The sequence below is a fragment of the Pantherophis guttatus genome, chromosome 5 (assembly GCF_059756535.1).
Source record: "Pantherophis guttatus breed Tessera chromosome 5, ASM5975653v1, whole genome shotgun sequence".
Taxonomy (NCBI): Eukaryota; Metazoa; Chordata; class Lepidosauria; order Squamata; family Colubridae; genus Pantherophis; species Pantherophis guttatus.
In genome coordinates, this window is record NC_142067.1 from 54,662,315 (window position 1) to 54,686,835 (window position 24,521).

Below are 24,521 nucleotides of genomic sequence, written 5' to 3' on the forward strand. Positions count from 1 at the left end.
AAAGAAAACCCGAGTCCCCTTTATAATAAATATGATAAGTGGTAGAGACAGGCTGCTAAAATAGGAAGTTCTGCCAAAGAAGCAGAAGAAGATTTACTCAAGACAGGTTTTTTTCATAAGAAAGCCACAGTGCACGCACTCACGCCTACACACAGTTAATCTTCTATAGAAACTCTTTATATACGTTATGGTTTCGGGCCACTGTTCAGACATCACACAGAGTATAACACTTTCTCATCATAATTAAATGCCAGCGCAGAGGAATATGTTAATATCCAAGTTCCAGAAGAGATCCATCATGGAGCCTTGTGTGGGCTAGCAAAGACGATACATATTGGACACATTCTTGGCCACCCATATGAAGCAAGAGGAGCCAAGGTTTCTCCTGAGCGTCTTGTGCCGCAGTTCTGCATCTGAACGGCTTGCAGTTGCTCCAGATGCTGCTTTCTGGCTGCTCTGGAAGAGAAAGAGGCAGGGGGAGGGGAAATGGAGGAATCAAATCACTGGAAAGGGTGGGTTTTAAAGTGGATTAAGATGACAGCCAAGAATATGAAGGGTGGTGGAAAACCCAGAAGGCCCACAGCTCCTGTCTAGCGCATGCTTGCCAAGTCACACAGATCTGTAGTGTGACACATGTCTTCCATTTTGAATCACATGGCCACACACATAACTCTCTTGTTCACTGTGCTTTTTTGCAGGTTCTCTCTCTCTTGGCTTAAAGTGCCTGAACCACACACTGTGTGTACTACTGTATGGTGTCTTTCTTCTTCTTCTCATCCCTAAAGTGTTTATTGATTTTAAGAATGAAAACAACACAGAGAGCATGCCCTAGAGGTTACACTGATGCAAATGATTCCTCTGGTATTTTCCCATTTAAATGTTCTTTTGGGATATTTCTATATAGACTTTCTCATGAAAATGCAGGAGTAGAGGGAGAGTCAGAAGCAATGAGAAATTTGAAAGACAAGCTATCTGCTCTGAGTATCATATATATTTTTCATTCTGAATTGGATTAATATTTTCAAATATGTACTGTCTGAAAAATTTAGTACTGCCTGATTCCCTAAATATCACTACATACTTAGGCTGCAAGCAAACAATTTTTTAATAAAGTTAAAAGTTTCCCATGGCATTCATTGGTTTATTATATCCCACTAGGTTTCTCAGTTTTGGAAAATCAGATTTAAAAAGATATTAACCAGAAGGATATGCCGCATAGAACAATTCCTTTTTCTAGTCATTGGGGAAACAGCAATGGCCATCACTCACTTACAGGCATGGTTTCCCAATCTTGGCAACTTTAAGACACATGGACTTCAACTCCCAGATTTCCCCAGCCAACCATGCTGGCTGGGGAATTCTGGAAATTGAAGTCCATGCGTCTTAAGGTTGCCAAGGAAAGTCTGCTTCAAGGGGTTGGCTCTGGACAGGAAAGACTCAAGCCTTTTCAATCCTGCAACAATGACATTCTCTTGATACTTCAATTACATTGAATTAAGAATGATAAAATAACTAATTCAGGATTATAGTGCTGTCCTAATTGTAATTTCTGGGACACTCAGCCTGAAAGTTTGAAGTCTGTGAAATAGGAACAGAGTAGAATGCTGTAATATGCTGAACTTGCTTTTTTTTTTTTTTTTTGAGACTGATCTCTTAAAATAAAACTAGATTGCTCTATTAATCATTACTGCATTCTTAATTAATATGCAGGTTTCCAAGGTACACTAAAATCTTCATCAGACATTGCAGAGAAGATTAATTAGTCTATAACAGGGCTGACAAACTCCTGACCCACAGGCCAGATGCGTCATGCAGTGGCCAGACCCACGCCCGGTTTAGCAAAAGGGAAAAAAGTCTTTATACATCACATGACGCCGCCATGACGATGTGAGTTTGACACCCCTGGTCTATAATGTTGATATTGCTCCATGACTGACTCCATATCTGTGACCCCATGTTATATGTCTCTTTTTGTCAAATAAATTGATTTACTTCCACTTCAAACATAGTTCAAAACAGTCTGAAACTGCCTTCAGTTGAAAATGCTGCAAGCTCTGTAAGCTCTTTGCCGTTGGAGGGCGCTTTTTCTCATTAGGCTTACCAACTCTTCCATTTTAATTGTCCCAAAGGGGACATTTTAATTGTTCCCAGAGGGGAAATTAAAATAATATGGTATCAGTTTGGGGCAGGACAAAACCCAGCAAATGGTACAGTACATGGGTTTTGTTTGTTTTTTTAAATCTTCTCGTTCTCCTTCCTTTTGTAGTAACCTAAATGCATGAATTTTTGCTGCTACAGGATTTGCCAGAATTTTTTTAACATGTTATCAATGGTTCTGAATTTGCAGCTATAATAAAGGCAAAATGGACTTTGAAAAAGCAAAAATGGACTTTAAAGAAACAGGATAGGAAAGGTACTGACATTTCTAAACTTTTAGTGTTGGAGAAGACTCTTGAGCATGCCTTGGATAGCCAAGAAAGCCACCCAATGTATCATCAAACAAATCAATCCAGAGTTTTCACTCGAGGCACAAATGATGAGGTTTAAATTATTCTACTGTGGACATGTTATGCAAGGACTTAACTTGGAGAAAGCTCTAATGCTCAGAAAGCTGGAAGAAAAGAGAAGAAGAGGACAATCAGCAGCAAGATGGATGGACTCAGTTATAGGGGTAATGAATGCACCATTGAAAAGACCTGAAATACCAGGTGAGGGACAGATTGTAATGCTGAAAATCTATCTGTATAGTTGCTAAGAATCAATAATGATGTGATGGCCTATAATCAGTCAATCAATCAATCAATCAATTAATTAAAATAAAACCAAAGTAGTTTTTCAGGCATTATTTTTATTGGAGCCACTGCTAGTTAACTGTATGTGTTGTGAATGTAGTGGAGGTTTTTTTGTGGATGTCTGATTGAACCATAAGCAAATTTTTAATTGTGTTACCTATATGGTTGAAATATATTTTTTCTTTAATGTGATGAAATATAGATTTACTCTTAAGAAGTTTATCACCAGTGACCAAAGAAATTCATACAATTTATTAACGTCTTGTCCACATGGATATAAAAGTGACCTTCATGTTTATACTGTAAGCATCTAAGGCAGGGTGGGTACTATTGGAAACAATAATAAGCATGCTCATGTCTTTAGCTTTGAAATTCATTTCCATGAATATTTGCCAATGAAATTCAATAACGCAAAATGTTCAAAGAAAGGGAACATGAAAAGGGACACAAGCATAGCCAAAATGAATCTATTTAGTGACAAAAATGAATATGCAAGGAAAATCTGAACAATGTTCCTTCAGCTCAAAGGCAAACAAGTCACAAAGCCAAACCTCAAAAGCATTAATGTTTTGTTAGCTGACTTTTTCACCTTAACACAAACGTGACAAACAGCATGAGCAGAAGAACAAAATCTGCTTACAAAAAAAGCAGACTGTTCTAAAAAAAAAATCTAATGATGCAACCTGAAAATATGCTTTTAAGACTGAGAATTTTTTTCAAGAAATTTAGATTTGCTTAAGGCATACAAATATTTGTCATTTATGAAAAAGGCACAATAATTTGGATATTTTTGAAACTTGATGGCATTTAAGATAGTTGTTAGTTATCACAAAAGAGAAATAATGTCATCAGAAAAGCAAATAGAAATTTCATCAGTTTTGCATTAAATGTGCCTATTTTATTTGTATAGTTATGAATAAATACATTTAGAAATAAATACTGTGTTTCCCCGAAAATAAGACCCTGTCTTATTTTATTTTTTTTTGAACCCTGAAATAATTGCTTGGCCTTATTGCCATGCACTCAAAAGCCCAACTGGGCTTATTATCAAGAGATGTCTTATTTTGGGGAAAACAGGGTAATATAAATAAAAATAAAATCCATCCCATTATCATGGGAAGACTAAGATTGTGTGAATTTCATGCCTACTCTATTATAATTAATTGTTGCCTGACAACTTTTTTTTTTTTTTTTTGCTTTTAATTTATATGCCGCCCTTCTCCGGAGACTCAGGGCAGTTTACAATGCATTAAGCAATAGCCTTCATACTTTTGTATATTTATATAAAGTCAGCTTATTGCCCCCACAATCTGGGTCCTCATTTCACCTACCTTTGAAAGGATGGAAGGCTGAGTCAACCTTGAGCCTGGTGAGATTTGAACTTGCAGTAATTGCAAGCAGCAGATGTTAATAACAGTGTACTTTGATCCACTGTACTACAGGCTCTTACTTCAACTTATCTCATTTCATAATGCTTTATCTGTAATCCAAACTTGGATTAGATAACACATTCTATATAGGCCACCGATTTACAGATGGTGTAAAATCAGATACCATCCTAGTTATATTGTGGTATTTATGTTTCCTGAAAATAAGATCCTGTCTTATATTTTTTTTACCCAAAAAAAAGATATCAGGTCTTATTTTGGGGGGGATGTCCACTGACTCCCCTCACTTGTGCGCATTGCCCCTGGCCTCTTTTTCACTATCAGAGGCCTTCAGGAACTTCTTCATCTAGCAAGGCCAGCATGGCTTTCCTGAAGGCCTCTGTAGCCAATAACAGAGCTCCGGATTGATCTACAGAGGCCTTCAGTAAAGCCTTGCTGGCTGCAGAACAAATGGGCTGAGATGTGCAAGACCTGGCTGCAACTATCTGAAGGTAAGTAATAGGGCAGCTCAACACACACACACACACACCATCCCCACCCTAGTTTAATTTTTACCTGTGCACCCAGGAGTGGGTGGAGTCTTAATTAGGGCTTATTTTGGGGTAGGGCTTATATTGGGTGCACATGTAAAAATCAAGCTAGGACTTACTTTCTGAGTAGGTTGTATTTTTGGGGAAACCCAGTACATGGAGACCATAAGATGGTCAATATTGGGCCTCTCTTACAGTATTGGCCACAAACTAGGACCAATATTGAAATTATAAGAGGCACCACTAGTAACCTGTCAAATCCATATTCCTACAGGAACCCAGGACAAAAAATTCAAGAGAGAGCCTGGGGGCAAAGACAAAAGATTACATGTCCACAAATGCTCCAAGTCCACCACCACCCCTAGAATTCTAGCACCAATTTAGTGCTGACCATTAGTTGACTAGATTATTGCGTATAGGTTTGAACAATAAATCTTGTTAACTAGAATTTACTATATGGTCCTGATTTTTTTGCGCCTGGCAATAATGTTATTTGCTGTAATAAAGGTAGTCCTAAACTTAAAACTGGAACTGGATTTTTCAGTCATAAATCAGGCAATCACAATAATGATTGTCATCATATCATTATACCCAATTTTATGACCATTTTTTCTGTGTGGTTAAACAAAATCATGTCATTAAGCAAATTATATGATTGTTAAATGAACCCAAATGAAGATCACATGACCATGGGATGGTGCAATGGTCATAAGACCAAGACCATCATAACTTTAAATTGCCATTAAACAAACAGTCGTAAGTCAAGAACTACCTGCAGTAGCATGCAGAAGCCACTAAAATCTAAAGACTCAAGATATTTATTTAAAAACATTATGTAGAAACCAGACAGTACTGTACTTGTTATGTTTGTAAGGTAAAATGATGATTCTGGGAATAGCTATAATATAACAATGTTTCACTACAACAAAAAAAGAAATTGTTTTAGCTTTCAAGGATTGCTTCTGAATTAGGGAAGAACATTATCATTTATCAAGGGTGCTATCCAATAAATGTGCATTCTGTTTACACCGGTTATGCATCAGTACTGGCTTCTGAAGTTAAACAAAAGTGTTATTCCATTTAAGGCAACTGTACAAAACACCGGTGTTTTATCTCTGGTTCTGAAAAAGCTGAGAAGATCTTCACAAAATGAAATCCTAGGAATTTTAGGATGACGAAGTTAGCAGACATGTCCAAATTGACTGCTCTGAACACAATTAACTTTAGAAACCACTTTTGGACTTTATGCTTGAGGTGGAAAAAATGAAACTTTGATTTTGGGTTTTACCAATTAGATAGGTTTGTTGTTATATAAATAGTTAGTTTGTATTATTATATAAAAGTAAAAAGTTGGTTTGATACTATTATCTTATTGTACTGCACCAAAAGTGTCAGAAGTCAACACTTTTTCTTTCTTTTTCTCCTTTCTCCTACACTTTTCCCTTTCCTTTTTTCTTCCCTCATTCTCCCTCATTATGTGGGTATATGCATAATTTTGTGTTTATTTATTTGTTTGTTTGTTTGTTTGTTTATGTTTATGTAGTGCTGGATGGAGTCACTGAAGAGGTCAGTGTGAGCTTAAATGGACTCCAGAGGATGGTAGAGGACAGGAAGGCCTGGAGAAACGTTGTCCATGGGGTTGTGATGGATTGGACACAACTTCATAACTAACAACAACAACATTAGAGGTGGAGATCCTTGAGAGCTGTATGCAACAAAATTTCATTTTAATATATGCTGATTAGTATACATTCAAAGTGACAATAAAGTTAGTCTAAGTGTAAGTTTCCTATTGTTTTCTTTCGTATTTTTATATTAACAAAATTTTGAATGCCAAAAAAAGAAGGGGAATTCCAATCAAAGCTGTTGTCAAAAATGTCTTTTTTTCCTGGATTAAGGAATATTTCTTTATAATAGGGGTGTCAAACTTGATCCTGATGCAGGACACATCAGGATTTTGTTTGCCCTTGGGGGGTGTGCGGGCATGGCCTGGTCTTCCTGGCTGAGTAGGTGGCCATGGCTGGACCCAGGGTGGCAGGGGCCGGTCCCTCGCTATTTCCAGAACGTCCTGGTGGCCAACTTCATGGCCTATTGTGGTCCAGATCCGGCCCAGGGGCCGTGTATTTGACACTTTTGCTTTATAATAGTCACATCGGGGCCTAGAATATTTCACTTGCATTATTATATTGTCATTTTAGTAAGTGGTGATTTGACAGAATGGAATTAGGGTGGATCAAAAATAATTTATATTCCTAATTTGGGCTTCAGCTCTATTTAGTTGTTTTACCTCACATTTCCTAGCTGACCCTGAATTCCTGAATTAAATGTAAAATGGTTCAAATATATTAAAATATAAGGTATTTCCATTATCTTATCACAGAAAGTTCTTTTTCTGGCCCTGAAAAAGATATTAATTTGGTTAAAATGTGTATACATTCACATACATCTTTGAAATTTAATAGTACAGGGCTTTATTCAAAATAGCAAAAAAATCACTGGTTATTTTCTTCAGAAAAAAAATTGCAGGAATTCTATTTACTTGGTTTAATGTCTGCATGAACACTTGGGATAGTGGGGAAGACATTTTGCAGCAAGCCAAAGCAGAAGTCGTTTATGTCAAGCAAGTATGTCAGTCATCTGATTTCACAAGAGAGATATCTCCCCTAAATGGTTTTTCTGCTCGGCTCCATTGCCTTCACAGGTTATTGAAATGACTTGACAGAATGAAAAGCAAACTGGGCCATAACTCTCAAACAGCTGAAGTGGAGTTTAAGCCAATTCTCCATTTCTTTCATGTGCTGTGCTGAAATATGAGCACAAAGAGAGGGCAGCAGAGTTAAATATTCTGTCATGAGGTAATTCAGTTTTGAATGAGAGAATACAAAGATACCAGTGTGCTAGTGCCATAAATCCTCATATAACAGTGAGCTTAGCCAGCTCTTAGAACATACCAATGAAATGGGAATAGGTAGGAATTCCCTCAAATCACAACATCCAGATATGAATGATTCCATCTAGATAGCAAACCAACTCTTAACAATCCTTGACTATTAGCCACAAAAAAATACATAGCTATTTTTCATCTAGACAAACTTTTGCCAAGTCCATTCTTTTCAAACAACTGCAAGTTACCACTGGAAATACTCAATATGCTTCTGGCTAAGAAGAAAATCATGCTATAATGCCCATTCTATAAGACGAGCTGGCCCACATAAATGTGGTAGAGGCATCCAAATCCTAGCAATGATTTTTTAAAGTGTTCTTTAAGTCAGCAGTAAATGATGGCCAAGGCATTGAATCATTTTGATTCATCACTTTTAAAGGTGTCTTAACAAAATGTCTAGGCACACTTCCATCTAAGTAAGGAATTCTGTTGCACCATATTATGAATAAGATTCTTTATTATGCACTATATAGTTAGTTATCCATTATCCATTATTACTTTTTCCAAGGCTATGCAATAATTATATAGCTAGTGCAGCGTGCGGCAGCATGGGTAATTTGCCCCCCCCCCTCAAGAATGGCCCCTATAACACCCCTGCTCCACAAGTGGCATTGGTTACCAGTATGCTTCCGGGTGCAATTCAAGGTGTTCGTAATCACCTTTAAAGCTCTTCATGGCATGGGCCCAGGCTACTTGATGGACTGTCTCATCCCACTGGGGTTGGCCTGTATCAATCTTTGCTGGCAGAGGAGCCCTGCTATGGATTCCATCAGCTCGATTATTTCAGCTGGTGGGGTCCAGGAGGAGGGCCTTTTCTGCTGTTGCTCCTGCCTTCTGGAAAACCTTGCCCCCCAATGTGAGGTTGACCCCAACCCTCCTATCTTTTTGTAAGGGCCTAAAGATGTGGCTCTGCTAGTTGGCTTGGGGCTCCAATGAGGAATAATGTAATGGAGGTGATTGGTTGAGTAATAACAAAGGTTGTCAAAATGAGGCATTAAATGTTGACTCATTTAATAACTGTCTCATTTAGCAACAGAAATTTTGGGCTCAGTTGGGGTGGTAAGTCGAGGACTATCTGTAGTACAAACCTGCAGAAAAAGATAAGAGTCCTGATGCTAATGGCTTTATGGAAGTACCCTAAACACTGTCTAATGTGAATGAGGCTGAGAACTTTCTCCCAGTGGATAAAAGGGGCACAGGAGCCCTATTTAGATGGACCAAAAGGGGAACATTTTGAGTACCCTAATATTTCTTTATTTTTCTATTTAATATAAAACAATTATTTAATGTATGTTCCTCTATCCATGGGCTTATTGGACTATTTGCATCTTTAAGGTCTTGCCTTAAAGCACAGCCTTTTCCAATTTGATATTCTCCAAATGTGTTGGACTAAAATTCTTAGAATTTGTATTCTGTACCCTAAACTTTTCTATTGTTAACCTGGCATACACTAATGAAATTCATTAGTCAAACATAGAAAGATAAAGATAACCTTAAACTGAGTTTCATTCCTGAAGTCATTCATCCATGCAGTTTTCATGATAACATTGCAGAAATGGTTTACCAGTTTCTAGGAGTTTCTCTTAGTAACCAAGCCCAATTTTGCTTAATTTCTGAGATTAACCAAAATTGCTAGATGCTAGCAAGACTGTTATATGCACAAAGATGGGAAGATATTGAAAAACCCACAACAGAGGAATAGATTGTGAAGATGGCAGAACGTGTGGAACTGGTAACATAGACCTGTTTAATCAGGATCAGATAGCAAATACTTTTATAAAAGACTGGAAAATTCTAGTGGACTTTTTGCTAAAAATGGGAAAAGATCAATTTGTGGTTTATGGATGTTTTGATTTAAAAGGTTGAATATGGGAAGAAGAGCATCATACTGTAACTTTAAAAAAGAAGGAATGATAATGAATTTGTTTGTAACTTCTGCAAAGAAGATCTGAAGTCACTTTATATATAAGGTAATTTTTCTTTCCATCACTTTTTTTTCTACCTGCATTGTTTCCTCTATTTATTATTTTCTCTTTTTTTCTTAATTTCACTCCATATAATTTCATGTTTACCTTTTACTTCTGGAAAAGTATGTAATTTTTCTTATTTTTTTTACTTTTAAAAATAAGTAATTTTTACTTATTTTTAAAAGTATTAAAAATATACACACATTTTAAGTATTACACACATTTTAAGTAAAATGTGTGTATGTGTGTACATGTATATGTACTTTATAAAAGTATTTTTAAAAATTTCACTTCCTGCCAGAGCCAGGAGATGGCACTAAAAGCAAATGCTTGTTTGCATGGCTGGTGAAAAAAAACCTGCCCTAATTTTACAGCTACTCATCATATTTTTATTTATGAAACATTTTCTACATTGTTTAGGTGTAAATCCTTGTAATAGTGATGCATATATTTTATAAAAAGATGGTAAGTTCAAAGCTAATTCATTAGATACATAATCAGTTAAATGTGATCCTGTCTTAAGCCTATGTAGACTTTTTTTCCAGAGTAGGCATTTCCATGTTAGCATAAAAGTAAAAAACCCAGTTAGTACATTCTCAGAAAGCATCCAACACAAACTGAATAATCATGTAAACTAGAATATGTTGCAGGCCAGAAAGACAATGAGTGTTAGGCAATTTTTCATCTATAATGCTTAAAGTCTCCCACTTCCCTGGCTAGAACCTCCAAATCCTCAAGTTTCTTGATTTAGTGGCTTCCATCTTGTCTGCGTGGCCTTCTGATAAGAAGCACATACGTTTGGAAAGAATGAAGGAATGAAGAAGAGCAAGGAGAAGGAAGTTGACTGATTGATTTTGTCTGGATATATTCATGCATAATTGAATTAACTCCAAGCCCTAGAGTTAACACAATTATGCATTGTGTTATATACCAGCTTCCCAATATAAATAACTGGTATACTAGGTCAGTGGAAAAAATAGCCAGCTGTGAAATATACATCTTTTCTCTTCTCCAATGTGGAAGGCAGCAGAAATATTTCAAATATTATAGTCCTTGATTTAAAGTTTTATTCACTGATCAGAGTGCACTTAATGTTTTCTTTCCTTGAACTAAAATGATTACGTTGTTTGAGGTCTTTGACTGGCTTCATATATCACACTAGCCCAGGAGTGGTAAGGTCTAACTCATAGTTTGAAGTTTAATATGATATATAAACTTATTCCCTGGAAATATGACTTCTCTTGCAATCTTATCTAATACACCAAATGTTCAATATTATAAAATGTTTAAACAAAATGTTTCGAATTTTGTATCTATTATTTACAGGTTGAACTTCTTCATAAACAAGGGTGCTTTCAAAAATACATTTTTGGGTCTATTTAAAAACAATGATTTCTAGATGATATCCATAAGGACCTTAGCTTTTATTTCTGGATCTCTCATAGAATGTGAGATTTTGATACAATGCAATTACAATCTCTCTTGATTAATTTTCTTTTTCTTCAATTTTTTTCTAATCTATTACTTTATCTTCTTTCCCTTTTTTTTTGTGAAGTGAAACTTAAAAAATCTGTTATTTTCTAAAATCGCCATAATGTCTTCCCTTTCAGTGTAAGATATGTTATGCAGAGAACAAATAATAGTGAAACAAAGTAAAAGATATGATAAGAAGAAAACATAGCTAAATAGTAAATTTTATCATGCCTTTTTATCTTTGTAAAGCACTTAGTTTCTAACAAATCAATATCTCATCTCATGTTTTGTATTTGAAGCTTCTTAACTGTCTTTTTTGAGGATTTTGTGAGTTCCATCCAACCACAACTTTCTCAATATTCTCTGGCATCTTGACCCACTTACTGTTCCTTCATATATTTTTAAATTATTACAATATATCTCTACTTTATAAAATCTCTTTTCTTAAAGCATTACATTATATTGATTGTGTTCCAATCCTTGCTCCCACCCATCCACCTCCCCAAAAAGCTGACATTTATTAGAAGCTCAGTTTCATATCTGGGCTGTTCAAGAACTCTCTTCTTCAAAGATTCAAGCCACAGGATTTTGCAATGTTTATTTTTTATTATCATTTTTAAAAATTTGATTTATATGCTGCCCTTCTCCGGAGACTCAGGGCGGCTTACAATGCATTAAGCAATAGCCTTCATACTTTCGTATATTTATACAAAGTCAGTTTATTGCTCCCACAAACTGGGTCCTCATTTTACCTACCTTAGAAAGGATGGAAGGCTGAGTCAACCTTGAGCCTGGTGAGATTTGAACTTACAGTAATTGCAGACAGCTGGTGTTAATCACAATGCTTTTTTAGTCTGCTGAGCCACCAGGCCGTTTCTAATTGAACAAAAGATTCTTCTGCTTTCTATTTTATTTTCTTCTTAAATTTCCCCTCCCCGCCCCCCCCGCCCCCCCAATAAAAGCAATTTAGTTGTGTGTGGGCCTTTCTCCATTTGCAACATTGTATCCATTTGCATCTAACCATAGTATAAAGCTGATTGGCAATATCTGCTTGTGAGTGTACATTTATTTATGAAATTTATATAGCCTCTCATCTCACAAATGTGACTCTTCACGGTATACAATAAATACAACAATTAAAACAATCTTAAATAACAATGAAAAACAAATAGGCATACATATAGACAAGATATATACATCAGAGACAGGCACCTATATATGTAACTTTGTGTGTATGTGTGTGTGTATATACATACATACACACAAAAGTAAACAAACTCTGGATATTTAGCAAACATAAAAACAGGAACATCCATATAAATATAATGTGGAAAAGTAAATGTTGCCAGGTTTAAAAAAATCCTTAATCCTTAAAAATAAACACACAAGCTGAGGTCCATTGTACTTAAGGTCTGAGGGAGGAACCTTACTTTTAAGATAAGGCTTTCCAGAAGGCCAACAGTGTTGGGGAAGGTTGCTCCATTTTGCAGTTGCTGCAAGAGACAAGGCACACCTTTTAAATCCCATAAGATGGCACTCTTTCACAGAAGGTTAATTTTCCCTCCTGTCCTATTCCACACCATCCCCAGAGAGCCTCAAGGGCAGTGGTGGGATTCAAATAATATAACTGGTTCTCTGCCCTAATGATTTCTTCCAACAACCAGTTCACCACTGCTCAGAAAGTTAACAACCGGTTCTCCCGAAGTGGTGCAAACTGGCTGAATCCCATCACTGCTCAAGGGGTATAAAATCTGTTAGGTAGTCAACCGATTGCAATGCCTTAGAATGGTGGCAAAAGAGGCAGGATAAGAAGAGCACTGGGGATGATGGAAAATTTCCTGCTGACTTAAGGATGAGTAGAGAATTTTCAATTCAGTTATGGGAAATAGCTGTGAGCCAGAATTAATTTACTATCTCTGTAATTTCTCTTTCCTTCATTACTCTTTTCTCCATTGTTTTAATCCCATGTAGGGATAGGAAAGTACGATTCTTTGGGTGATGTGGAATGTTATTTTATTTATTAGGTTTTTTTTATCCTGCCTTTATTTTAATTTTATAAATGATTCAAGACATGAAAACACACAATACTCCTTGTACCTCCTGTTTTCCACACAACACTAATCCTGTGAGGTGAATTGGGCTAGGAGAGAATGACTGTCCCAAAGTTGCCCAGTCAGCTTTCATGACTAAGGCAGGACTAGAAATTACAGTCTCCTGATTTCTAGGTCAGCACCTTAATCAATATACCACACTTGGCTCTCTTCTATGGCCAATGGTAGGTAATGATGAGTTTTCAATCAAGAATATATAGTGAGGCACATATACCATATTAGGGATATAAACAGTCACAAACGTACCATACCTACTCTTCTGCGTAAGACATAAAATAAAAACAAATTATATAAAATCAAAACTGATTCAATTCAGGGGTGGTATTCACTTACCTTCTCTACCAGTTTGCAAATGTAAGTGTGCACGCTCACCTACACGCATGCGCAGAGAGCAGGTGCGTGGAGCCTCCTGCAGCCGCTGCTACCGGTTCATACGATCCGGATAGAACTGGCTGAATTGCACCACTGATTCAATTCCTTCTTAGACTCTCAAATTATTTCTGGTGGTGAGTCAGCACTGTTAGATATTTCCTTAAATTAAGCCCCTTTTCAAGCATGGAAGCTTACTTTAATCTACTTGAGAAGTGCTCTGTGTAGGGAAAAATGGAAGAACATGCCTGGGGTATCTGCAGGATCATCTCCTGCCATCCTCCCATCGTCCGATGTGCTCACACAGAGCGGGCCTCCTCAGAGTGCCGTCAGCCAGACAATGTCGGCTGGCGGCCCCCAGGGGGAGAGTGTTCTCTGTGGGAGCGCTGACCCTCTGGAATGGGCTGCCCACTGGCCTCAGGACAGCCCCTGACCTCCTCTCCTTCCACTGCGAATTGAAGACGTGGCTTTTTCACCAAATGGGCTGAATCCGTAGGGGTGATTTTTAATAATTTTAATTAAATTTTTAATTAATTTTAACTAATTTTAAATTGACTTTGTTGTTTATGTAATTTGTTTGTTCCTCTTGTAAGCTGTCCTGAGTCCTTCGGGAGAAGGGTGGCATATAAATAAAATAAATAAAATAAAATAAATAAATAATTATGCTGTTTTAGTTCCTGGGAAAAATGACTGTTAAACTTACAAATAAATAAGTCAAGAATGCTCCCCCTCCTTTTTAAAAAAATCTATTGTGAACAGAACAGATAGTCCTTGACTTACAACCACAGTTGGGATCAGAATTTCCATTGTTAAGCAAAGCAGTTGTTAAGTGAATCATTAAATGAATTATTAGTTTCTTTTTGTGATATTGAAAATATATATATACAGTATGCATAACAGTAAAATGTAATACATTTTTAAAATGATTTGGAACAATTGCAAGCAAATTCTGAGGAGCTATTTCTGTAATGCAACCCATTGAAATTGACATCTTAATAAAAACACTTATTTGTAAAATACCATACGACTGTGTTGTTTTTGGAACATTTGTTTATAGTTAATTCAGTGATATAATTAAAAAGCAGTCACACTCTTTGAAAGCAGCTGTGCATTGCTTCTTGGGAAAGCAACATGGAAGATAATTTCAATGTATACGGAAAGCAAAGATGATACAGGTGACTTATAAATTATGGTAACTAGTCTAATGACATGATATCAATAATTAACGGCTCTGCAAGGAATATCCACAATGCAGAGGTGAAAGACTATACGTACTGCATCCCTAATGCCAACTCTCTATTATGTACTGACAAGACAGTATATATTTCTTCTAAATATTCTTTACCAAGAATTATTTATTTATTATTCATTCATTCAATTTTTTTGCTGCCCATTTTGCAGTTCAGGCAACTGAGGGGTGGGAGAGGAAGGGAGAGAGAGAGAGAAAAAAAAAGAGAGAGGGAGGGGGAGAGAGAGAGAGGGACAGAAAGGTAGGTTATGAAATATAGTATTATGAGTTCTGACCTTCTCTTCAGTTAACAGTTAATTACAATATAATAATTTCTCTCCCTCTTAGATGTTATACAAGTCACTTCAGGCCCTTGATTGACTCATATCTTTTTAAATCCTCAACCCGTAAATGATATCATACTTTTTCTTCTTTCAGCAAAAAATCCATGTAAGATTTCCAGTTATTCAAATAAACTTTTTTTCTCTGACAGGCCAGGCTTGCCATCTCAACAAATTCTAACATTTTCATAGTCCATTCCTCCACTGTGGGAATTCCGTTCTTCTTCCATCATTGAGCATACAATAATCTTGCTACAGTTACCATATACAAAATCAGTCTGGCATGAGTCTTTTCTAATTCATTGTCCATAGGTGTCAGTAAAGCATATAAGAAAATAAAATAAAATAAAAGCACCTATAAACAGGCAGCAACAATGCACTCATTCAAAATGTAAAATAGTTTCAATTTAAACACCTAGGAAAACAGAAATGTTGTCAAAACGATAGTAATAGGAGCCTAGATAAAGTTTCTCTTGGAGAGAGAGGGAGGGAGGGAGGAAGGGAGAAAAAGAACTATCACTCAAAAAAGGCTCACTTCACCTCCATTTGGGAGATCTGGAAAAGGGCCCCTTTAGAAGGTTCTAAGATCCAAATAGGTACTTCCAGGGTGAGGTCACGTCATCAGGTAACTTGGTCCTAAGATTGTGGAGAGCTGAACACACACAACCATTGGCCACAAGCTGCCTCAATCAATCATGTTCTTAATTAGGTGCGGCACATGGCAAAGGCAGATAATATATTTTTTAAAACCTCTAACTGATTAAAAATGGTTGCCTGATCACGATCAACTCAAATCAACTGCCTGCTTTAAAAAGGAAAGACGTCGGGGCTGCTATGCCAAGAATGACAAAGTTTAATCTTTTTTTTTTCTGGTGTGGCAGAATGTTCAATAGTGCCCAGGCAACCAGGGAGAAGGCATTCAGTTTAGATTTACTGATTTATATGTATAGATTTTAAATTTAAAGCTTGCCCTAATTTAAATTGAAGTACAATATAATTCACCATAGTGGGAGACAGATGTATATCTTCTCAGAGGGATTGTAACTTCAGACCCTGCCTTGATACCAAAAAGCATAAGAAGGCCAGCAAGCTTCACTTACACCTTCTCCACATGGTCTGTGCTATTTTAAAACACACATTTCAGCTGCAAAGGAGAATACAACAAGGTTCATTTAGACCACCTCCTGGTTTTGCTCTTACACTAGCATGTCATTTTTTTGGATCCTCCCTACAGAAAACTGTAGCTGGTGGTTTAGACAATAAGTGTGCTAATCTATCCTTTGTGGGAAGGAGGAAAAAAGCAATAAAATGCATCAGTCTTGTGGTCTTGTGGAGAATCCAATTCAGAGATAATAAAGCCTCAAGCGGGGGGAAAAGAACTGCTCCTAAGAATGATTGTAAAACACAATTACTGAATTTTGCAATGCTAAAGGAAATCAGGTTCTCGAAATTAGCATCTAATTTCGTTTTTCAAATAGTCAAATCAGGAAACATTCCTTTTATAATAAATCACTTTCTTCAGCCACTCCTATAAAATACACATTGTGGCTCCTTCATACACATGCTATGGTTATTAGTATGTATACAACTTCACATATATTTTTTTCTTTTTCAAAAAAAATAACGAAAATGCATTGATATTCATTAAAATTATTCCCATTTATAATATTCAAGGAAGCACTACTCATATAATAACTTTAACATAATAATAACAATAACAATTGTTTGGAACAATATTAGAAAAGTAGATGAGCAAATTCAATACATTAAAATTCAAAAATTAGAAGTTTGTGAAAAAGACTGCTTTGCTGCAGTCAGATAAAAATCTCTCTGAAGTTTCTATACATTTATTTACATTCCTATTTCTCAGAAACAAACCTCTACAGAAAGGAAACTCTGGCCCTTCAAATGTTGGGAGCTCTATCGTTATTAACTATTAGCAACAGTTACAGTGGACAAATGGGAACTGAAATCCTGCAACATCTGGAGAGCTAGGATTCCCAATCTTGTTCTACCATTCCCCAGGGCAGCAGTCCCCAACCTTTGTAGCTTGGCGGCCCAGTGGAGGGGGGAGAGGGGAACCAGGCCACGCAAGTGGTGGACTGGCGCTCATCTGCACATGCATGTGTGTGCAGTTCAACTTGCCCAAGTTGAGCTGTGTGCGTGTGTGTCCATGTGACGGCCCACCGTTTGCACAGGTTGAGCTGTGCACATGCATGTACACCAGCCTGCCATTTGCAGGGCCCGGTTGCAAATAGGCCATGGCCCGGTAGTGGGCCATGGCCCAGGGCTTGAGGACCCCTGCCTCAGGGTGTACAATATATCTTATTTTTAGTCAACCTGTTGTGAAATTCAGACACTCTAATTTCTTTCTCCATCACCGGAGTTTTTTAAGAAGAGATTGGACAGTCATTTGTCTGAAATAGTATAGGATTTCCTGCTTGAGCACTAGAAGGCCTCCAAGGTCCCTTCCAACTCTGTTATTCTGTGGTTCTGATTTTTTGTTGGGGTTAAATTCCATTTCAGTAAATGCATAAATAAATAGTAAACAGATCACACAGGCTGTTTGAATACATATTATTTCTGACAGTAAAAACATGTTTACTTAACCGGTACACCTTGTATCTTAGGTTCTGCAATTGCCAGGCAATCTGCAATTCTTGGCCTAAATTCCTGTAGCTTTCTATTAATTTTAAAACACTTCTGTAAGTAAATAATTTATCTGGAAAAAGGGTGAGGTTTTCCCCCCCTTTTTGTTTTTACTTTAAACAATGAAGATGCCTTTTAAACCAGGCATTGAACACTTCCAGCCAGCAGATGAGATAAGACCAAGAATAGATTTGTTTACTTGTTTCTAATCCAAAATATTTCAGTAGATCACTTGTTCCCTTTATGAAAAAGTAGTTCTCTTGGATTTTTTTGGGGTGGGGTGGGGTGAAAGGAGTAAATTCTCTGTGGGGGGAGAATACTAGGCGTTTCCATCTTGTGTGTATTAGTGAATATAGTAAATTGTGTATGCAAGTGAGAAATACTTTGGTTATGAATGATTAAGATGACTAATGCAGGTGTGTGGATATTTTGGCAGTAAAATTGCTTATAGTCTGGACCAGGACTTCTGGTAATGGAATAACATTTGTTTTCGAAGTTTTGATCATGTTCCTATTCTACTAAAACACACACACAGACACACACACATAAGAAAATGAGTTCTTTCCACAAAATATATCCTTCTAAAAGTTGCAACTTTAAAATGGTGTTTACATGTTTATTGCCACCACAATTATAGTACTTTTAAAAAAATATTCAGATGACGAATTGTGTTTATTATCTGAAGCCTTGACATAGTCTTCTGTAATACAAAGACATCAAAGCCATAGTATATGTTCCTTACTGCTTCAACGACTCATGAGTTGATTTCAGATGCATTAGCAACATTTACAGGCATCCACTGGAACAGACAACTGGAGAGGAGGAAGAAGTGAATCACATGCACCAGGATATTATTATACAAATGGCATGGATAATATAGTTGCATCCATGAAGCATATATATTTGCACACAATGTTATTTTAAGGTAGCTGTGCTTTCTATTAGATACTTAAACAACATTTGCATTGTTGCTGTTGTTGTTATTGGACCTGGTTATTTGCAGAACTATCTCTCTCCAATTATCTCCATTCACTGAGGTAGGGCAGGGTGGCTCTGGACCCCATCTATTGAAAGATGTCCACCTAATGCTCTATCCATTAAAGTACCTTCTGTATGGAATGGCATTCTCTCTGAGTTCAAGATGCTGCTGCTGCTTCCTGACTTTCAAAGGCTTTGAAGACCAACTTCTTCTCCTAGGCACAAGGCCAGGTGTTTATGGAAGTCTGTTTTAAATGTTTGAATTTCTATGGTAAGATAGGTTGTTATGTCCTTGTTAGGTATTTGCTTTTTCTAGCCTTTTGTTAAGGATCTGGAATTTCATGGTGCATGCAGTGATATAAATTGTATTATTACAGTTGGATGCACAATCAGATGTTTAGATTGGATTTGGCATTTTTGTCCACCTATTGAGTCCTTCCCAAGGCTGCCACAGAGAGGAAGGGGTCAAGCTATTTTCCAACCTGAAGGCCTGAAGGATGGAAACTGATCAAGGAGAGATTCAACCTAGAAATAAGGAGAAATTTTCTGACAGTGAGAACAATCAACCAATGGAACAGCTTGCCTTCTCAAGTTGTAGGAGCTTCATCACTGGAGGCTTTCAAGAAGAGATTGGACTGCCATTTGTGAGAAATGGTGTAGGGTCTTCTACTTGGGCGGGGGATTGAATTAGATGACCTACAAGGTCACTTCCAACTCTGTTAATCTGTATATGGGATTGGCAGGTGTTGTTGTTGAATAATATTAAAAATATAATATTGCCACAGAATTAAGTTGTTCCACAGATAGAGCATTAGGTGGATATCCTTCAGTAGATGGGGTCCAGAGCATGTCACCCTGTCCCACCTCAGTGAATGGGCAAAGATAATTGGAGAGGGATAGTTCTGCAAATTACCAGGTCCAATAACAACAACAGCAACAATGCAAATGTTGCTTAAGTATCTAATAAAGTAAAGCTGTCTTTTGTAATTGATTGATGTGATTTTGTCAATGCTAGTGGAAATCTGTCTCTAGGGGTGGTTCTGCTGTTCTGTCATCAAAGAGAAATATAAAATTAGCCAGACCCCTCCAGAGATCTAGAATAGCCCTGACCACTTCCAGATGTAAAAGAAGCATAAACACAAGAAAATCAACCCATCCCCAATAATAATGATTTGAACATCTTTATATAGCAAAATGATTACATGTGCGGTGTCCTTTATGCTTGAAGCTAAAATGAAAATAACTGCCTCAGCCCACCTCTCTAGGTTCAGATACCAGAAAATATCAATTTTAAAAGTTTGAGGCCTTCAAAGAAACAAACTGCCTCTTGTCCCCTGACAACAGGGGACAAATACTTTCCTGGGACTACATTCATAATCACAATCACAGAAAGAGCTGAAGAAATTTTTTATTGTTTTGGAACAGCCAAAAGAAGGATATTAACTTAGACGTCAGTATATTTATTACCCTATAAAAGGTGTTCCATTAAGCCTCCCTTTGCACTTCCTTGTCTTTGGGCAGAACACTGAAGTGTTTTTTACAACACAGTAAAATGACAAAGGCATAATATCAAGATAATTTTCTTTCATGTCATCAGCTAAAGTGTTTGCTTTTTATTTTTTAATAAAAGAACAGGTGTTTAACCATGTGGGTGGAAACAGAGCACTGCATATTCCAAAATGTTATGTTAATATTTAACATCAATGTCAAGTTAATAAATAATAGCTAAACTGGGTATCTAATAATGCTGTGTTAATTGTAAGGATTCTACAATACAAACCGAAATGATCTCTTTCTTAACAAAGGAATTAAGGAAAATAATGACAGTTATAACAGAAATGAAATAATATTTTCAACAGATACAAGGCTATTTTACATTTAATTCTTTTCATATTAGCTAGTCCCACCTGATTCACATTTGTCATCACCAATAAATAAGTTAAAAGCTCTTTTCTTTTCTTGAACCTAGGACTTATTTTTTAAAGTTTGGATTTGTACAAAGAGCTGGCCTACCATTCTATACAGTATTCATTTTGATCTAAACAATGTTATGTAGAGAACAGAAAAGAAACAGTAACCAATAATAAGAACAACAATAATAGGCATCAGGTCGGAAGAAAAAAAAGAATAATAACTAAATTTGGTTTATACCAAAGAATTTACCTAAACATACCTCTCTGTACTTCTCTATACATTATCTATACCTTGCTTCAGAGTCTAATCTGGGTCGTTCATCAAGATCAGAGGTTTAGTCTTCTGAGCTTTCAGACTCGTGCTGGAGCCCATCCTCAGGGAACTTCTCTCCCACCAGAATATGTCCTTGCTTCCATTATATTTGTATACCAGTTAATATATTGCCTCTCACCAACATCATTCAACAGTCTTTCCCATCCTCTCAATCCATTTACCCTTTCATTTTTGTATTTGTTTTGAAATTCCATCATCATTCATTCTGTCTTCATGATCAAACCATTTCATTTCTTTTGTACTGGTTGTCACAGTGTGACAAGTTCTTTGTGAATTAGTAGTATATTGTGTTTTGCAAAGGTGGCCATTGACACACACTCTGTGGCATGTTTCCAAGGATCTTACCCAATAACTCCAACACGAAATGTTCTTGAATCAGAGTTCTTTATTAATCAGTTATTTCTATTACAGGTGAACGTCTGGAAGTGGATCTGGATCCCTGGACCACATCTTATATACCTGGGAGGCGGAGCTAAGGTAAGGAGGGATCAGGGGAAGGGCCAGGTGGGTGAATGGGGTTAACTCTTACTCTGCCATGGGGAAGCAATGTTAGGCATTTATATGTAACAAATCCCCCTCTAAATGCCTAACAGTTGGAGCTGTGTGTATGTGTTGAATATGTACACCTAATCTTGAAGTTAGGTAGGCGTGCTGTTTGTTCTGCAAAGGTTTGGTCAGGATGTCAGCGATTTGTTCGACAGTCTCGCAGTGTATGGCTTTGATAAAACCAATGTTTGTTAACTGTCTGATGTGCTTATGTTTGATGTCTATGTGCCTTGATCTCTGGCCCACAGCATCTGCCATGGATATGTCTATGGCTACCTTGTTGTCCTCATGTATTATTATCGGGTAGGCTGGCTCAGTCCAGATATTGGGGAGCAGGCATCGAACCATGTCAGGTTGTTGGCTGCCTTCGAGAGGCAGATGTATTCTGCTTCTGCTGTAGATGTGGCCACTAGGTTTTGTTTCCTGGTGTACCAGTGCACTGGGCAACCGTTGTTGAGGAATACATAGCCAGACGTGCTTTTCCTGCTCTTTGTGTCACCTGCCCAGTCAGCATCAGCATAACAGGTTAATAAGGGTTCTTTGGAGCTCACCGGCTCTAGACGTAGGCAGGCATCTATGCTTTACTTTAGGTATCTGAGCACGCGTTTTACACCTTCCCAGTGGTACATTTTTGGTTCGCTGACGTGCCTAGACAAGAGGTTGACCGCTAGGATGATATCTGGCCTAGTCCAGTTGGCTATATATAGTAGGGACCCAACGACAGACCTATAGAGGGTATTGTCCTTAAATGTTTCACCTTCTTTGTTCATGTGTTTTAGAAAGTCAACTTGCATGGGTGTTTCGCATGGCTTGGCATCCTTCATGTTACACTTGTGTAGCAGCTTCAATATCTTCTCCTTTTGGGAGATTCTGAATTCTTTCTATGTTCTGTCGATCTGGACACCCAGGTACTTGTTTACCTTTCCCAAAGTTTTTAGTGCGAAATGCTTCCCCAACTTATCAGCAAAATCATCACATTTCTGTTTGTGCTGGCCACAGTATAAAATATCGTCCACATAAACAAGCACGTATTCAATAGATGTGCCCTCCTTTTTGATGAAGAAGCATAGGTCAGCAGAGGTGGCTGTGAATCCCATGTCCTGAGAATTTTTGCTAGGCACTCATACCACCTCTTACCGGATTGCTTCAACCCATACAAACTCTTGTTTAACAACCAGGTATCTCCCTTTTGTGTGTTTCTTCTGGGGGGTGCTCTGACAAAGATCTCTTTGTTTAATTCCGCGTGGAGATAAGCTGTCTGCATGTCAAATTGGTAAACTTCTAGGCCTAGAATTGTTGCTATCACCAGGGCGCTCTTGACACTTTCGGCCCTGACCGTGGGTGAATATGTATCGGTGTAGTCCTCCGGGTATTTCTGCGCAAACCCCTGTGCTACTAACCTAGTCTTGTACAGCGTCTTATTGTCCTCAAGCTCCTTGATTTTAAAAACCCACTTTGTCCCAATGGGTACCTTGTTGTCTGGTACCTTGGATGGAGTATACACATTCAGCTTTCTCAGGCTGGCCATCTCTTTCTCCATGGCCTCTTCCAACCTAATCCTTTCTTCCCATGGCAACCTAAGTATGTCTTCGTAAGACTTGGGTGTCGTGGTGTTTGTGTGTATTGATAGTACATAATCTTCAAACCTTTTTGGCATTTTGTTCCTGTTATGTCTAGCAGGCCTGTTGGGTTGTGTTTCTGTGTCATGCATGTACCTGGCTTCCCTTTCTGTAAGTGCATCTACCTTTATGATGGGGTGGTCCTCTTTCCATCCCTTGGTGGCTACCCCTTGGTGTCTAGGTTTGTGTTTCTCGTGTGCCTCCATTTCAGCTGTGTCTAGTCTACTCATGACCCTTGCATTGTCTGTGACTTCCTGCCTGGGGAACATTTCATTGAGGTGTATTTTTGACCAATTTGTGTTTTTATGGAATACTGCTGTTCTGGATATGATAAATTTATTGTCCTTGTCAATAAACCTGTACCCTTTTGTCCTGGACTCATACCCCATAAATCTAAGTCTCCTTGATACCTTGTCCCCCTTGCGCCTTAATTGTTTCGGTATATACACATCCCCTGTGACCCCAAATATGTGTAGGTGAGCTATTTGGGGTTTCCTGTTGTACATAACCTCATAAGGAGTTTTGCCTACCACACTGGACCATAGTTTGTTCAGGGTGTAGTTTGAGTATGTAAGTGCCTCTGCCCAGAAGTGTTGGCTCAGCCCTGAGTCTTCTAATACGCATCTTACCATGGTTTGCAATACACAGTTCCTTCGTTCTAACACTCCGTTCTGGAATGCGGAGAACGGCGAAGAAGTGAAATGTAATATTCCATGTTTCTTTATCCAATTGGAGAAGTCCCTTGATAGGAACTCTGACCCTCTGTCCATCATTATTTGTTTTATTTTGATGTTGTGTTGTGTTTCTACCCTCCTGTAAAATTCTTTGAACTTTTGAAACACCTCATTTTTGTGATTGAGTGTATATACGAACCTGTAATGACTGAAGTCATCAACTATTGTTAGAAAGAGCCTCTTTTTATACTTTATAGAGGGTTTCATGGGGTCTACCAAATCCATGTGTACTAACTGGAAAGTCGAATTGGTGGTGCGAGAGGCCTTTTTTGGTTTAGGTTTTGTTTTGAGTTTAGAACATTTGCACACGGAACACTCTAGGTAATTGTTACAGTTTTTTACTTGCAAACCGCTTGAACATTCAGTCATTTTTTGCACAATTGGGAAACTGGCGTGGCCCAATTTCCTATGAAGTAGGTGGGCGCAGTCATCATGGATGGGTTTGCCAATAGAGGGCTTCCCCTTGTATGCTGGGTCAGAAGTGTGTTTGTCTTCAGTGGTGTGTTCAACCTTTTCCAGGTGGGTCATTAAGTAAAAACAACATATTTTCCCTTAGAAAGATAATTTGGAGCTGATGATTCCACTCTAAGAAATTAGTCCCATCT

At 37.6% G+C, this 24,521-nt stretch overlaps 1 long non-coding RNA gene across 1 annotated transcript; it reads left to right on the plus strand.

Moving 5' to 3' along the window:
• The first annotated feature begins 589 nt into the window (after positions 1 to 589).
• Positions 590 to 6,498, plus strand: LOC117657421 (uncharacterized). The gene is made up of 2 exons (XR_015728301.1): positions 590 to 2,708; positions 6,254 to 6,498. It is a non-coding gene; the product is annotated as an uncharacterized LOC117657421 (long non-coding RNA).
• The last annotated feature ends 18,023 nt before the right edge of the window (positions 6,499 to 24,521 follow it).